At 35.7% G+C, this 15,053-nt stretch overlaps 1 long non-coding RNA gene across 1 annotated transcript; it reads left to right on the top strand.

Annotated features, from left to right (window-relative positions):
- The first annotated feature begins 262 nt into the window (after positions 1 to 262).
- LOC308707813 lies at positions 263 to 8,436 on the top strand. Its single transcript, XR_014032221.1, has 4 exons — positions 263 to 674; positions 6,455 to 6,493; positions 6,638 to 6,668; positions 7,489 to 8,436. It is a non-coding gene; the product is annotated as an uncharacterized lncRNA (long non-coding RNA).
- The last annotated feature ends 6,617 nt before the right edge of the window (positions 8,437 to 15,053 follow it).

The raw sequence follows: 15,053 nt of genomic DNA, 5'->3' as shown, positions 1-15,053 counted from the left end.
AGATGATTATATATTTTAGTTGTTTATTTATTTCACTAGTGTAGTTTTTAGAAATTATGCGACTTCAATAAAACTGACTAAATCTCACACATTTTTCTGCATGAATTAATTTAGTTAATTGATTAGTTCAATACAAACATTTTAATTCAAAAAGATAAACTAATAGGATCTTTTCAAAAACAACAAATGATTTGGAAAGAAAACTGATTGATGATTTTGAAATCGTACAGACAGTGTGTGGTTTTAAATAAAGAAGTGCTGTGTAACTTCAGTATCTCGGTGCTCTTTGGGTTTAGGGATGGTTTTAAGAAAAAACAATCCAAGGCACTCAAGTAATTTTAGAAAATATAAAAAAAACTTTATTCTTTCATGGCTTAGATTTTAAAAACAGGTGACAAGCGGCACACCTACATGTTGGGCCAATGACTCTTCATCAGGGTGTGAGATGATGTGTGATGAAGGCTCGTTGGCTCATGTACAGTGGGTGTGCCGTTGCTTGTTACATCTTGTTGCTTCAGCAGGTGAAATAAAGATTGATAACTTTTGAATTGTAGATGTTTTTCTCATGGTGATTTTCCTCAGTGTGTTTGACAGATCTGAACACACACACAGACTGGTGACCTTATCAAGCAGTGTCTCTGATCACAGTGTTTGACATCATCCTTCAGTCCAGCGTGAGTCTTCATTTAATTTAGCAGTTTATGAGCCATGGCTTTTATCTTGGCATCATGGATTAATTAAATTGAAATTCTTTAATTTTCTAACATTGATGAGATTTCCTTTACTTTATTGTCATGTCATTGACCAACCTGATCTTACAGCAATTTGTATGAATTTTACGAGGTGGATAATTGTACGAATTCATACAACCTCACTCGTACGAATTTGTAAGATTTTTGCTAAATCATACATATGTTACGAGTTTCCCAATCCTATGAATTAGCCACCTCACACACTCGTACGAATTGGTCGTGAGATAGCGTTGTCATCGACAATTGTACAAGCAGTGAAAATATTTTATGCATTGATCCAGAAGTGGGAGTAAGTCACTAAATGCAAGTCTCAAGTCAAGTCCAAGTCTTAACATTGCAAGTCAAAGTCAAGTCAAGTCATTCTGTTGTAAGGGTCAAGTCAAGTCAAGTCAAGTCAAGTCATACTCTTTGTCAAGTCAAGTCAAGTCAAGTCGCAACTTAGTCATCAAGTCATACCAAGTCACACACAGGCTCGTTTTACACATTTTTTAACTCTGGGACTTTTATTACTTATTTAGACACAGAGGGTTGATGGGTTACAAAAATAAATAAATTAACTTGTGTGTAATAAATAAAATATCGTTAAGAAGCACTTTAAATGCTCTAAAATAAAAATAAATTAAATGAACACAAGTAAACAATAATTACCGGTAATAAAACTTTTCCCATCTTGTGCTAGCCCTACATATAGTTATTTTGCTGTGATGTCCCCTATGAAAGTGTAAACTAAACAAAAACATTCAAAATTTCAATTTAATCCAATTAGGCCAACGTGAACACGCTTAAAAAGAACTAAGAACATATATCTGGGAATTTCATATTATTGTAAGTTTTTCAGACAGTAGAATGTGCTGATGTTCCCTTCTCAGGAGGAGTCAGAGCTACAGCTGTTAAACTGGATCATTTCTATCTGTATCTGTGTAAACATGGAGTGAACATTGTCACATGCCCCCATCTCAACATATGGTAATAATACCTATAAGTGTCCAGGGATGCAAACACATGTATGGTCAAAAAAGAGAGAGGTTATCGAAGCCCTCGCCCCGCTGCAAATTTCCAGATACTTACATAATTGTGATGAATTTAATCCTTTTTAAGTTATTATTTTGCAGTGTAAGATTACAGTTAACACCTTTAAATATTACATAAATGCAGTGTTGGGGGTAACGAGTTACAAAGTAACGAATTACAGTAACGATATTACTTTTTTGGGTAACGAAATAAAGTAACGCATTACACTAAAAATATCGGTAACTACACTACTTTACTAGACTATAGGAACGCGCTTTCCTGCGTTACCCAAGCCATTTTTGCCTGCGTGTAAAGCTCTGGGGCCTCATTTATAAAGCTTGCGTACGCACAAAACGGGGCTGAAAACATGCGTACGCCAGTTCCTGCGCAAAAGGTGGGATTTATAAAGAAAAACTTGACGGGAAAATTTGCGCACCTGCACGCAAACTATGACCCATGCGTACGCACATTTTGGAGATGGAGCACTTTGGCGACACCGATGGTGAGCTGGAGTTAAATGTATTTTTGGTCACTTTTATACAGAAAATCTAAAGAAAATTAAACATATACAGAAAGATTATACAAATACAATTTCAATCACCAAGCCTGTCACTTGAAGCAAATATCCATTCCTTCTTAAATGTCCGCGGCAGCGAGCGTGTTGAGCCGTTTAACTGACGCAAATAACAGTTTAAATAAATAAAATACTTCTGATATAAACATTTATATTAAATATGCCATTCAAATTAATGGAGTTAAACACTTAAACATGAAATCATTACTGAAGTTACAACATTTTTTTTAAATTCAATCATTAGAAATATTTGTTGTGGATGCGATTGTTTTTGAACACTTTTCCTGTGGCGTGCTTTAATGTTTTAACCACAGAGATAACTGCTTATCATGATAATTCCAGATTGTCTGAGAAAATAGTTTCGTGCAAATAATGCCCAAGGCCTATCTGTTTCCATCAAAAATATAAATCAATTAAAAATACAATTCGGCAAGTGAAAAAGATTGAGAAAAACTTTCTCTGAAATGTATTTTACACTATTTGATTTATGTAGGCTATTCAAAATCAAGGCAAGGATAGACAACTACTTGATTTGTATTAATGTAATGTTTCTTGTACCGTTTATTTGCATATGATTATTCATCCACGTGATAACGTTTAAGTTATCACGTGGATGAATAATCATATGCAAATGATATGTAGATGAGGATCTGCATAGTAAAACTAGGCGTTGTAAGCTCCATATATGGTTATTTCGAGTGGAGACGCATGTACGCACAATCTTCCGCTGACTGGGATTTATAAAGTGAATTCTGCGCAGGTTCTGGCGTACGCACGGTTTTATAAGTCTGAATATTTTTTTGCGTACGCCATTTTTGGCTTGTGTGCGTACGTACACTTTTAGTAAGGTTCCTACGCACAGTTTTATAAATGAGGCCCCTGATCTGTTTGTGCTGCGTGCATGTCTGTCTGTGTATGTGTGTGTGCGCGCGCGTGCACCGTTGTCATAGAGATCGATTTGAGTGACGTAGCTGCTGGTGCGAAGGGGAGCGGGAAATGGAGACGGAGACAGGGGGGTCCGGCCAGTGGCAATATTCACATCACTTTCAGTTTATTGCTCGAAAGGACAAACATATTCGCGTGAAATGCACTTTGTATGCCCAGGCAGCAAGTTACTGGCCATCGGGACTACCGGGAGATTCCCAGTGGGCGGACGTGCCTTTTGGGTCGACATCTCTTCTTTTTTTTTCTTCTTCTTAACGGACCATAAAACTCGTACATCGGCGGCCCATTCGTTTTGCTTAATTGGTGGCGCTGGGTTAAGTAAGTGCGTGCCGGTGTAATGCATTAGTTAAAAAAGTCTGTGTCAGTTTGTTTTTTTTTCCTGATAGCTGACCGGTCCATGAAACACCGTGGCCCATTGGATCTTTTCTTGATTGACACTGGGCTGGTCCAATCACATCTTTAAACACCTCCCCCTTTGGGCTTTGATCGAGCGTGCACGTGTGTCAGTGTGTATCTGTCAAAATAGTCTGAGAGATGGAGAAGAAACGCAAGGAATGTGCAGAGAAATAGCGTGAAAAATAGACACAGCCCCTTCAAGCAGACGCTGTAAAATGTGTCAAAATGTTTTCTGCAGCAGCAGGACCTTCATCAGCTCCTGTGGCTGATGATGAGGATAGTGAGGAGGATCAGGACAGAGATGAGAAAGCCTGCGGTAAGCAGAACTAACAGTTACTTTCAAAACACTTAGGCTATCCCATACACAAAAGATAAATATATTTGAAATATATTTTCAGAGTATATTTTGGAATATATGCAAATATTTGAAATTGGCCCAATAAATATATTTCACACTTAACATCATATATTTTTGTTATATTTCAGAATATATTTCAATGTACTTTTTTTCTGTTTGGATCCCCAAAAGTGTCAAAATATATGTGGCATATATTCCAAATACATTGAAATATATTCTGAAATACAACTAAAATATATGATGTTAAGTGTGAAATATATTTATTGGGCCAATTTGAAATATTTGCATATATTCTAAAATATACTCTGAAAATATATTTCAAATATATTTATCTTTTGTGTATGGAATGTCATGAGTGTAGGAACCCATTACCCAGTAATACATTATTTCCACATCTGCATAGTTGACGATTACCGTAATTTACTATAAATTTAATGAGACGCGTTTGTAAACCATGTTTTCCGTCAAAATAAAAGATTATGTGCTTATATCTCTTTCAAGTATAGAAATTAGTACAAAACTAATTATGAAAGTTTCCTTTATTTTTCAGTGCTTTTGTTTTACAATATATGTATATTAGTGTGCTATTATTATTATGGCCAAAATGCCGATTTTTTTTTTTTTGTCCCAGTCCAGCCCTGATTATGTGTCTACCACCGCAGACATTTGTCCTTTATCCTGTTGTTTGTGGATTTTACAGTGAGGCATATTTCTTTGTGCAGACATGTATATTATTCTTTCATATTTTACATGCCATTTTGTATAGGCTACATTTATAAACACTATTTGGACAGGCTAAGTGATGATAGGGCTATGATGTTTGTCCGTATCTACAGGGTAAATTAAGAAATGGGAAAGTAAAGTAATAAGTAGTGAAGTTACTTTTCAAATGCAGTAACTAGTAAAGTAATCTCATTACAATTTACAGAAGTAACTAGTAACTAATTACTTTTTTTGAGTAACTACCCCAACACTGCATAAATGTATTATGTATTTTTATTAAACTTAATGAGTGTAAAAATCAGCAGCAAAAAGTAATTCTTGAAAAAATCTGCACAGTAATTTTATCAAAACTAAACGTTAATAAAAACAAATTACTATTAGTACTCTTATAAAATTCAATCAGGCAATCATACATTTCACAATTTTATATTTATATATTAATGTCAAGAATTCAGAAGTGTATATATTTATATAGCCTACACTACACAGAAATAATATACAATTAAATTATGCTTATTTTAAATGTATTGAGCAGGCTAGGTATAAAAAACAAGTAATAAAAACTCAGTGAGTGTTTTAGTGCAATTTTCTCACCTCATGGGATCACAACACTAAGAGATAGTAAATCTTTTCCTGGATTTTTTTTGTGCGTTCCCGAGATTAGACCTTCCTTAACATAATGCCGAAAACCCGAAGTCTCTAGGTGGTCTGGTTGAGGAGTAGATAGAAGTGCAAGATTGTTGCGCACAGACGCACAGAACAGAAATCATGAGTTAACAAGCGCAATTTTGTCCGGTGGAAAAAAATATAGGCTTTTAATAATCTTTCAGTGCGCAAAACCATGATAATATGAAACACTTCAAAACAGAGCGCACAAAGCGCGTATGCGCATCGCGGGTGCAGAATGATGTGCTCAAAGCAACATGGAGTCACAGTGTTCAGCGCTGCGCTGCACAAGTGCACATTTAAAAGTAGAAAGTAGAAAGTAGAAGAAATGTCGAGCGCACAAATCCTAGTGTATATCTGTCCAACAGTTTATTGCTCATTTGTTTCACAGTTTTAAATTCCAGTTATTCTGCGTTTGATGCCGATTCATAGTCCTTGTGATGTGTGTGATACAAGCACACGGTAGTGAGTCGTTTAAAAACAGCAACAAACTCCAACAAAATAAAGTCATTTTATGCAAATCCACAGCCTTTTATCTACAGATCATGCATTATATTGTGAATATATCATATTGGAGAGAGTTTCACCGTGCATCCAACCGGAAGAGGTGCGCGCGCTGTTTGAATACTGAATGGAGAGTGATTGACAGCCGCAGAGGAGGGAAAACGAGTTTCCGTAAAAAAAAATAAAAAAAAATCACAATAGTTGAAAAAAATTATTTTCCACAAGGCACAAGTCCGAGTCAAGTCTAAAGTCACAAGGAGCAAGTCTAAAGTCAAGTCGAGTCTTTTCAGAGATCTAGTCAAGTAAGTCTCAAGTCCAGAAAATTGCAACCCAAGTCTGACTCGAGTCAAGTCATATGACTCGAGTCTCCCACCTCTGCATTGATCCTTGCAGGAACACAGAACAAAGAATGTGACATTCAACTTCAATAAATACATAAAATCATTACATACTTGTAGTATCGTCACTATAAATCAGACTATGACATACATTGAGTTAAAGTTATCACTTTATTTCTGTTTACAGCAGTTACAGCAACAGACATGGGGGGATCTTCTTCAACAGGTCAGAACACACACACACTTGTAATACAAACACGACACCTAGTGGTTACTCCAGGATACTACAATACTTCTATCACAGCATTATATATATTGTTAGTTATTAATTATTTGAGTAATATTTGAAAATGCTTAATGTCTGATACAGGTGAAGTGATTCAAGCAGACGAGATGTATCAGTAAGTGTTTCTTGTTCAAAGCTTTGACTTTATCTTTATTAACTTTATAATCAACTGATTATTATCCATACGAGTACATTTACAATAAGGTTTCATTTGCTAACATTAATAAACTACATTAGTTAACATTAACTATTATTACAGCATTTTATTAATCTTAGTTAATTTCAACATTTTTAAAATGAATAGTTCCTCGTGAAGTGGAGGAGGGAAGTTTATATGGACAGTGTAACTTATACTGTATTCAGCAGCTCCTTAAACCACAACAGAACATGATTGTGTTCACATTTAATTTACACACACACAACTCTATATATGAATTAACTTATGAGATAATAATATAATACTTGTAGATACTTTAAGCCGACTGTTTTTACATAGATCATGCTATTATTATCATCATTATGATCAGTGCATTGTTATAATATTTTATTCAACACCCCAAGCATAAACGATGCATAAAACAAATGATTCTAGTTGAGTGAGTTGAACTAGCGCAGGTTCTGCCAGTAAAGGACACTGGTGTAACGTTAGCAATGATGTACATCTGAGACGGAGAGAAGTTATCAAGAGAAGGACATACAAACTAGAACACAGCCTCTATTAGCCAATGAATGAACTAATGTTAACAAAGGAGCCTTTATTGTGGAGTTTTATAGTGTTGTTAGTTTGCTATAGTGCAAAAGTACAGCATGACAATTACAATGTGCATAATGGTTAATAGAATATGTGCCCTTTGGCTGTTAAACCATAAAACAGAGGAAACAAATATCCAGTGCTGTCTACTTATGATTTTTATTTTATTTTCTATATATTTCAGGAGACGTGTAAACGAATTGCAACAAAGTATTAAGGGACTGAACACAGAATTTGACAGAAATCATAAAACTCTCACTTATAAAATAAAGGAACTGAATGGCATCAAGGATGAACTTAAATCTGTGCAAGAGAAAACTACTGTGAGAAGATTGGTAGGATCAGCAAAAGGAATCACAAACACACTGGGTTCGGATTTGACTTTAACAAAGTCAAAGATTGACCATCTGATACAAACATTTAATGGAATGAAAGAGCTTCAGCAGATGAAACAACTAAATGGCACAATCGATACTCTATTACAAAAGCTTGATCATTACAAAATCACAGTACAAAACCAGTCAAAAGCAGAAGAAATCATATCAGAAACTCAGGAAATTATTCCTCAGATGGAAAAAGCAAGGGATCAATTCCAGAAGACTCTGAATTAAATTAAAGATGCCAAAGAATATATTGACAAATTAGGTTAAAATATGTTTAGAAATGATTGAACTGATCTGTCTGGTATTATTATCAATAATACTCTAAACTGAAATCTTTTAAAATGTATGCATTTAATGATGTATAAAATCCTGCAGAAAGTGTTTAGTCTTTGAAAGCAGTGAATTCTGAGTTATAGAAGTTTACATATTCTGGGATTGTCTACTGTAGATCTGATGATTTCAGGGCTAGAAACTCACACATTCTCACACTCAAACTTTCACAAAGGTTTTTGAAAGATTTCATTTTATTTTTTGATGAGCAACTGTTTGATTGTCATTTTTCTGGTTTTCAATGACCTTGGATAAACTCTATTTGTCTTTTTTAATGAACCACTTACTTTGGAGTTTTGATTCTGTTTATTTATTGTGAAATTATTCAGGCATTCATTTTAATTGCTCTTTTTGTTGTATATGTTACTGTTTTGTAATGTAATGTAAAATAAAAACTATAATCATGCTTTCCCAACTGATGTAGATGTAGAATACCAAAATATCTATTACAAAATAAATGTACATCTGATCTCACCAACATATTCACCAAACTGTGATCTATTATAAGTAAGCATATAGGAAGGTATTTGAAACAAATGCAGCTAAAAGAAACACATTTTTGTTTACAATATATTCAATATTGTAACGGTTCTTGGTGTAAGGGTTGGTTTACTGAAAATGTTTTTGGTCTTTTTTATTCATGATTTAATAACTGACTTGTATTGGACTTAGGGATGGCGAAAACTAAAAAAATTCTTGACCGACCACCGAGCCTCATTAGCCGGTTGAAACCGGTTAACCGATTAGTTTAAAATATACGCTATTTGAAATAACATTTTGAAATAACAGCCATTTCGAGCCGCGCCTGCAAACATGAGTCCCGCAAACGCGGCGCCGAAGAGCTTGTATGTAAACGGAGGATAAATGGCTCCTTAGTTTAGAAATGGTTTTGGTACAAGGTGATCGCGTTGAAAATAAAGGCGTTTGTCTAGCATTAGAAGCTCATTTGAAACATTGCCGCGGCTCATTTAAGAAAATGACAACTCCGAAGAGACGCCGCTTTAGTTTGAGGTAAGTTAGTGCTAACAATAATAAAGAAAGATGATGATCATCATCACCTTATCTGTTACCACTGAAATCAAGCACTGTATCACACAAGTTGCAACTTACATCTGTGTCATTCTTTTTGGTGAAATGGTCCCACACACTACTTTTCTTTGCACGCTTCATCCTGTCGTCTGCCCTGGCTCTAACCTCGAGTGTTTAGCCTTTACTTTTCGCAAACCTTGTGAGCGCGCGAACCCAAACGCAGTGACCTCGCGCCAAATGTTTTTATTGGTTTATTAAACAAACAGGCGAGTTATGAAAAATTGAGTGTGAGGGATTTGTTCACTTCACACAAAAAGATCTTGGAATGAGATTACTAACTGTAGTAGCGTTTAGTCCACTGTCTATAATAGCCTAATTTAGAGATCACTTTTTTTTTTTTTTTAACCGACTACCGACAATTTTGACCGGTTAACGTTGATGCGGTCAATCATCGGTCAAACGGTCATCGGTTAACATCCCTAATTGGACTTTTTCACCATATCAAACAGATTAAAACCAACATGCATATAATGTCATAATAAAGTTCTCCATTATTATTTAATACATTCATATATTAATCAGTAACGTTTTTGAAGAGGAATTTACAGTGTAAAAGGTTGAGTTGTTAATAAAAATATAGTTTAAAGAATGTTTCAGGAACATCATTCTAACCTTAAAAAAACGTTCCTCTAACATTAAGAAAACTGGACATTGTAATGTTCCCATAAGCAGAACAATGTTTGGGAAAGGTTCTGTTAGCTGTGGAGTTTGTCTCTCCTGCTCTCGAGCTTCATCTGGTGGACATTAAACAGCTGTGATGAAACATGCTTATTAGTCTGATATCAACAGCTTTAAGATACATTTACATTAAATACAACTAAAAAACACACTAATGCATATAACTGGGTAGAAAACTAAGTTAACTTAAAATATTTCATTTCAATAAGCACAGGGACTCGGAAAAATCTATAAAATGGTGATTATTTTAACAAGGTCAATAAAATTCAGAATATCAGAAATATGATAATTGTGCAACATGTCTACTAGCTCTCATTACAGTATTAGTAGAGTATTATAGTATTAGTAGAGTAGTATTAGAGTATTAGTAGAGTATTAGAGTATTAGTTGAGTATTAGTAGAGTATTAGAGTATTAGTAGAGTATTAGAGTATTAGTAGAGTATTAGAGTATTAGTAGAGAATTAGTAGAGTATTAGAGTATTAGTAGAGTATTAGAGTATTAGTAGAGTATTAGAGTATTAGTAGAGAATTAGTAGAGTATTAGAGTATTAGTAGAGTATTAGTAGAGTATTAGAGTATTAGTAGAGTATTAGTAGAGTATCAGAGTATTAGTAGAGTATTAGTAGAGTATTAGTAGAATATTAGAGTATTAGTAGAGAATTAGTAGAGTATTAGTAGAGTATTAGAGTATTAGTAGAATATTAGAGTATTAGTAGAGTATTAGTAGAGTATTAGAGTATTAGTAGAATATTAGAGTATTAGTAGAGTATTAGAGTATTAGAGTATTAGTAGAATATTAGAGTATTAGTAGAGTATTAGTAGAGTATTAGAGTATTAGTAGAATATTAGAGTATTAGTAGAGTATTAGTAGAGTATTAGAGTATTAGTAGAATATTAGAGTATTAGTAGAGTATTAGTAGAGTATTAGTAGAATATTAGAGTATTAGTAGAGTATTAGTAGAGAATTAGTAGTGTTGGGAACTTATTTATTCCTTCATCGAAGCAAAAACCAGGAGACTTGAGATGGATCTTATAAGCAGAACAGATTTATTCTTCCACGTCTGTAGTCTGTAGTTCATCATCATCGAGACAGTCTAATCTAACATAACTTTACATGGTATCTTAGGCGTCAAAAATATAGGCGTCAGCTCGTTACCAGAATTTCCGCAGCTCTGATATCATCAGCATAACAGTGATCCAATCAGCCTGACTAGATCACCCATACATTAACATTATCATAGAGACAAAAGCACAGCTGTACATTGAGCCCAATGGTCAGGAAATGCATACAGACAAAGGGTGAGGGTGAGAGTCTCAGCAATAGACCCATTTAGAGAACAGGACCGGCAGGAATTTCTTGATACAATCATCATAACAGCTGCTAAACTTTCCCAGTTTATATTGAAATCTAAATTAAAAACTCAAATGCTAAAATCAGTATTCTTCACCATGATGTTTATGTAAGGAAGCATATTTGAAAGAGATTCCTAAATTTGCAATCGTTCAGTAGCAAAGTTACTTATAGTCAGTGAATGTCTGTTGAGGAGCATCACTATAAAGAGTTATCAGATATTAGTTCAAAACAGAAACAAAACACAACATAAAATCAGGCCTGTTCCTCTCTCCCTCTTCACTGTCGTTGCTCCTCCTTTATGCTTCCACTCCTCCGTGAGAGATACGAGACCGGTGCGTCGCGCAGGTGTCGCTCATCAGAGTAATCACGCCACCGGCCTCGTGCCGCTCTTTCACGGCCCTCGGCCACGTCCTGCTCGCTACACTCCCCTAATACTCCACTATTACTCTACTGGTACTCCACTAATACTCCACTAATACTCTACTGATACTCTCCTAATACTCCACTAATACTCTCCTAATACGCCACTAGTACTCTACTGGTACTCCACTAATACTCTACTGGTACTCCACTAATACTGTCCTAATACTCCACTAACAGTGATGCGCGGGTCAATGTATAAACAAACCGCACCCGACCGACGTTTTCAACTAACCCGCCCGCAACTCGGACCGCAAAAAACGAAAAAGAAAATATTGTACCCGACCCGCTTCCTGACCCGCATTTTTTTTTAAAGTAGCTATAATGCTCATCGTAGCGTCTTAATATAACTTAATATTCTAATTTTGTCAAGAATTATAAAAAATCGTCAATATAAGCTCATAATTTGTACTAAAATAGTCTAAATGTTTAGTTTTAAAAACAATTTTAAAAAGCTGGCTATGTCTATTTTGATGTTTCTGCGCAAGTTCAGCAGACAGTGAGGTTCGGGTTTGTTCCGATCAGAGCTCGTGAGCGGAGAGCGCATTTCTGAATATTCCGCTCCGCTCACGGTCGCTCGCCCAACCCAGATGGCCTGCTGGTATGAATATGTGGAATAAGGGCTGCCTCCGACTAATTTTTTTTCTAGTCGACTAGTTGTTCATTTAAGCCATTCGTGGACATATCGCCCCTTTATATTAAATTAATTACTTAAATAGGCTAGCCTATAAGCGTAATGACCGCACGCATAAAGCTTGCCACAAAGAACCGGTTAAATTAATGATTATGAATGTGTCTAAATTAGCAAGGAGACATTTAATTGTTTATTAATAAACTGGTGTTTTCTGTGTCGCTGCAAAGATGAAGTTGACAATACGGAGATTGCAGACTCGCCATGAACGCCAGAGAGAAATGCACATTTCATATGGATTTTAGCCTACATAATCAGAGAGTAGGCTAGCCTATTTATTTTGGTTTGAATATTTTCGTTTAAAAGTAGACATTTCAAGCTTTCTGTAATATATAGCCTATATTTATCAAATCTGTGAGGGACAAGCTGAGTTTCGGCGCCCTCCATTCACATGTAGTGATCGTACCGGCGCCTTATTTTGTCTGCTATATATTTGCTTATTTAATAAATACGGGCAATTGATTGATAAAACATTGTTCAAAATTAAGATACAATTTATACAAAACGAAAATCTTTTAAAAAGAGTTTTCTATAAAACAAAACTTAATGAAGTCGTCAAAATAATGTTTTACCTAAAACAGCGCCGTTGCTAGGAGGGCGCCAGCGCCTCTGCCTCTCAGCGCCTCTGCCTCGCGAGTGGATGATAGCCCTGAAGACGCCTAGCAATGATATACCTTTAGTGGTAGTACACCTTTAGTTAAGTTATCGCAGCGCGCTAAGAGACAATGTTATCGGAAAATGCAGCCCAGGTAGCCTACTATATGCATAATGGAGATTCCAAAGCGCTCTTCTTTGGTCAGAACCATGGAGAGCGATCGCGGATTTACTTTAACAATGCAACACAATATTTAAAGAGCATCAAGCTATTAAAATCTATATTATGTATACGCACATATAATATAACAGTAGGCTATATTAGTCAATATTTTTTTATTAGGTTAAGCAGTGATTGGATAACGTTTTTTTTTTTTTTTTTTAATTTAACGTTTTTAATTTAAGGCCCACCCACAATTGGTCTGGCTTATCCAAAACTGGAATCCTGGCGCCGTGCCTGGTTGGTCGTGCCAGTTTTGTGGTTATCAAATGTGTAAATAGCATCGCAAGAAGTAGCCTACACATGACAAAGCCAGCACTTTGGTCATCATCTTTCATTATTTCGGCAAATGTCTCCCACACTTTGCTCTTTCTATTTGTGTATTTGCGGAGCTTCCACTCCCCAGTCTTCACCTTTTCTCTTGCCGCCTCCATCTCTACCAGACTGAGCTCGTGCGTCATCTTCGCGACAGTTATTCAGCCAATAAAGTGTAAATTAAATTTAAAACGTATTCATAGAAAATTGTGTCTAGAACTATATAAATTACAAATGTTTAATTGGCATCTTTATTTCAAACGACCCGACCGACCGCGACCCGAATATCATTAAAAATATTTTTGGATGACTCGTAACCGCGGGTAACCGCGGGTGACCGCAGGCACCCGCTCATTTCGGATCAACCCGCGCATCACTGTCCACTAATACTCTACTGGTACTCCACTAATACTCTTACTCTTTCTTGTCTAATCCTTAATTATATGGAGTCTTTTAATTTTATATTTATTGATCATAGTATCTCTGTGATTCTACAGCATGACATCCAGCAATGTTTCAGTAATCAGTTATTTAGTAATCAGGTGCTCTTCGGTCATTTCTGGCCAGAATATTTTTTGTTTTGAATTTCTAAAAATCATGCTTCATCGGAATGGTACAAAACTTGGTGACATTTATGGCATTTGAAATGTGAATATAAACAAAACTGAGGGCATGATTTGAGCAGACTAAGTGGTTGTAAAAAAGAGTCACACTTGTGCTTTTTGGTCAAAAATGACCGACCAGAGGAAATGAATGGGAAATCGACAAAAACAAAAATTCTCTATAAATCAGCCACGATGAAGAAGAAAAAAAATAAAAATCTCAGCAATGAAAAGGTGTGTCACGATTCACACAGGGAACAGACAAGATGGTATGTTTAATGTGTTTATTTCAGTGATGAGCGGGTCAATGTATAAACAAACCGCACCCGACCGACGTTTTCAACTAACCCGCCCGCAACTCGGACCGCAAAAAACGAAAAAGAAAATATTGTACCCGACCCGCTTCCTGACCCGCATTTTTTTAAAAGTAGCTATAATGCTCATTGTAGCGTCTTAATATAACTTAATATTCTAATTTTGCCAAGAATTATAAAAAATCGTCAATATAAGCTCATAATTTGTACTAAAATAGTCTAAATGTTTAGTTTTAAAAACAATTTTAAAAAGCAGGCTATGTCTATTTTGATGTTTCTGCGCAAGTTCAGCAGACAGTGAGGTTCGGGTTTGTTCCGATCAGAGCTCGTGAGCGGAGAGCGCATTTCTGAATATTCCGCTCCGCTCACGGTCACTCGCCCAACCCAGATGGCCTGCTGGTATGAATATGTGGAATAAGGGCTGCCTCCGACTAATTTTTTTTCTAGTCGACTAGTTGTTCATTTAAGCCATTCGTGGACATATCGCCCCTTTATATTAAATGAATTACTTAAATAGGCTATAGCCTATAAGCGTAATGACCGCACGCATAAAGCTTGCCACAAAGAACCGGTTAAAGTAATGATTATGAATGTGTCTAAATTAGCAAGGAGACATTTAATTGTTTATTAATAAACTGGTGTTTTCTGTGTCGCTGCAAAGATGAAGTTGACAATGCGGAGATTGCGGACTCGCCATGAACGCCAGAGAGAAATGCACATTTCATATGGATTTTAGCCTACATAATCAGAGAGTAGGC

The sequence above is a fragment of the Scardinius erythrophthalmus genome (assembly GCF_964197995.2).
Source record: "Scardinius erythrophthalmus genome assembly, chromosome: 2".
Lineage (NCBI taxonomy): Eukaryota > Metazoa > Chordata > Actinopteri > Cypriniformes > Leuciscidae > Scardinius > Scardinius erythrophthalmus.
The sequence above is the reverse complement of the archived record's forward strand: the minus strand, read 5'-3'. Positions and strand labels throughout refer to the sequence as shown.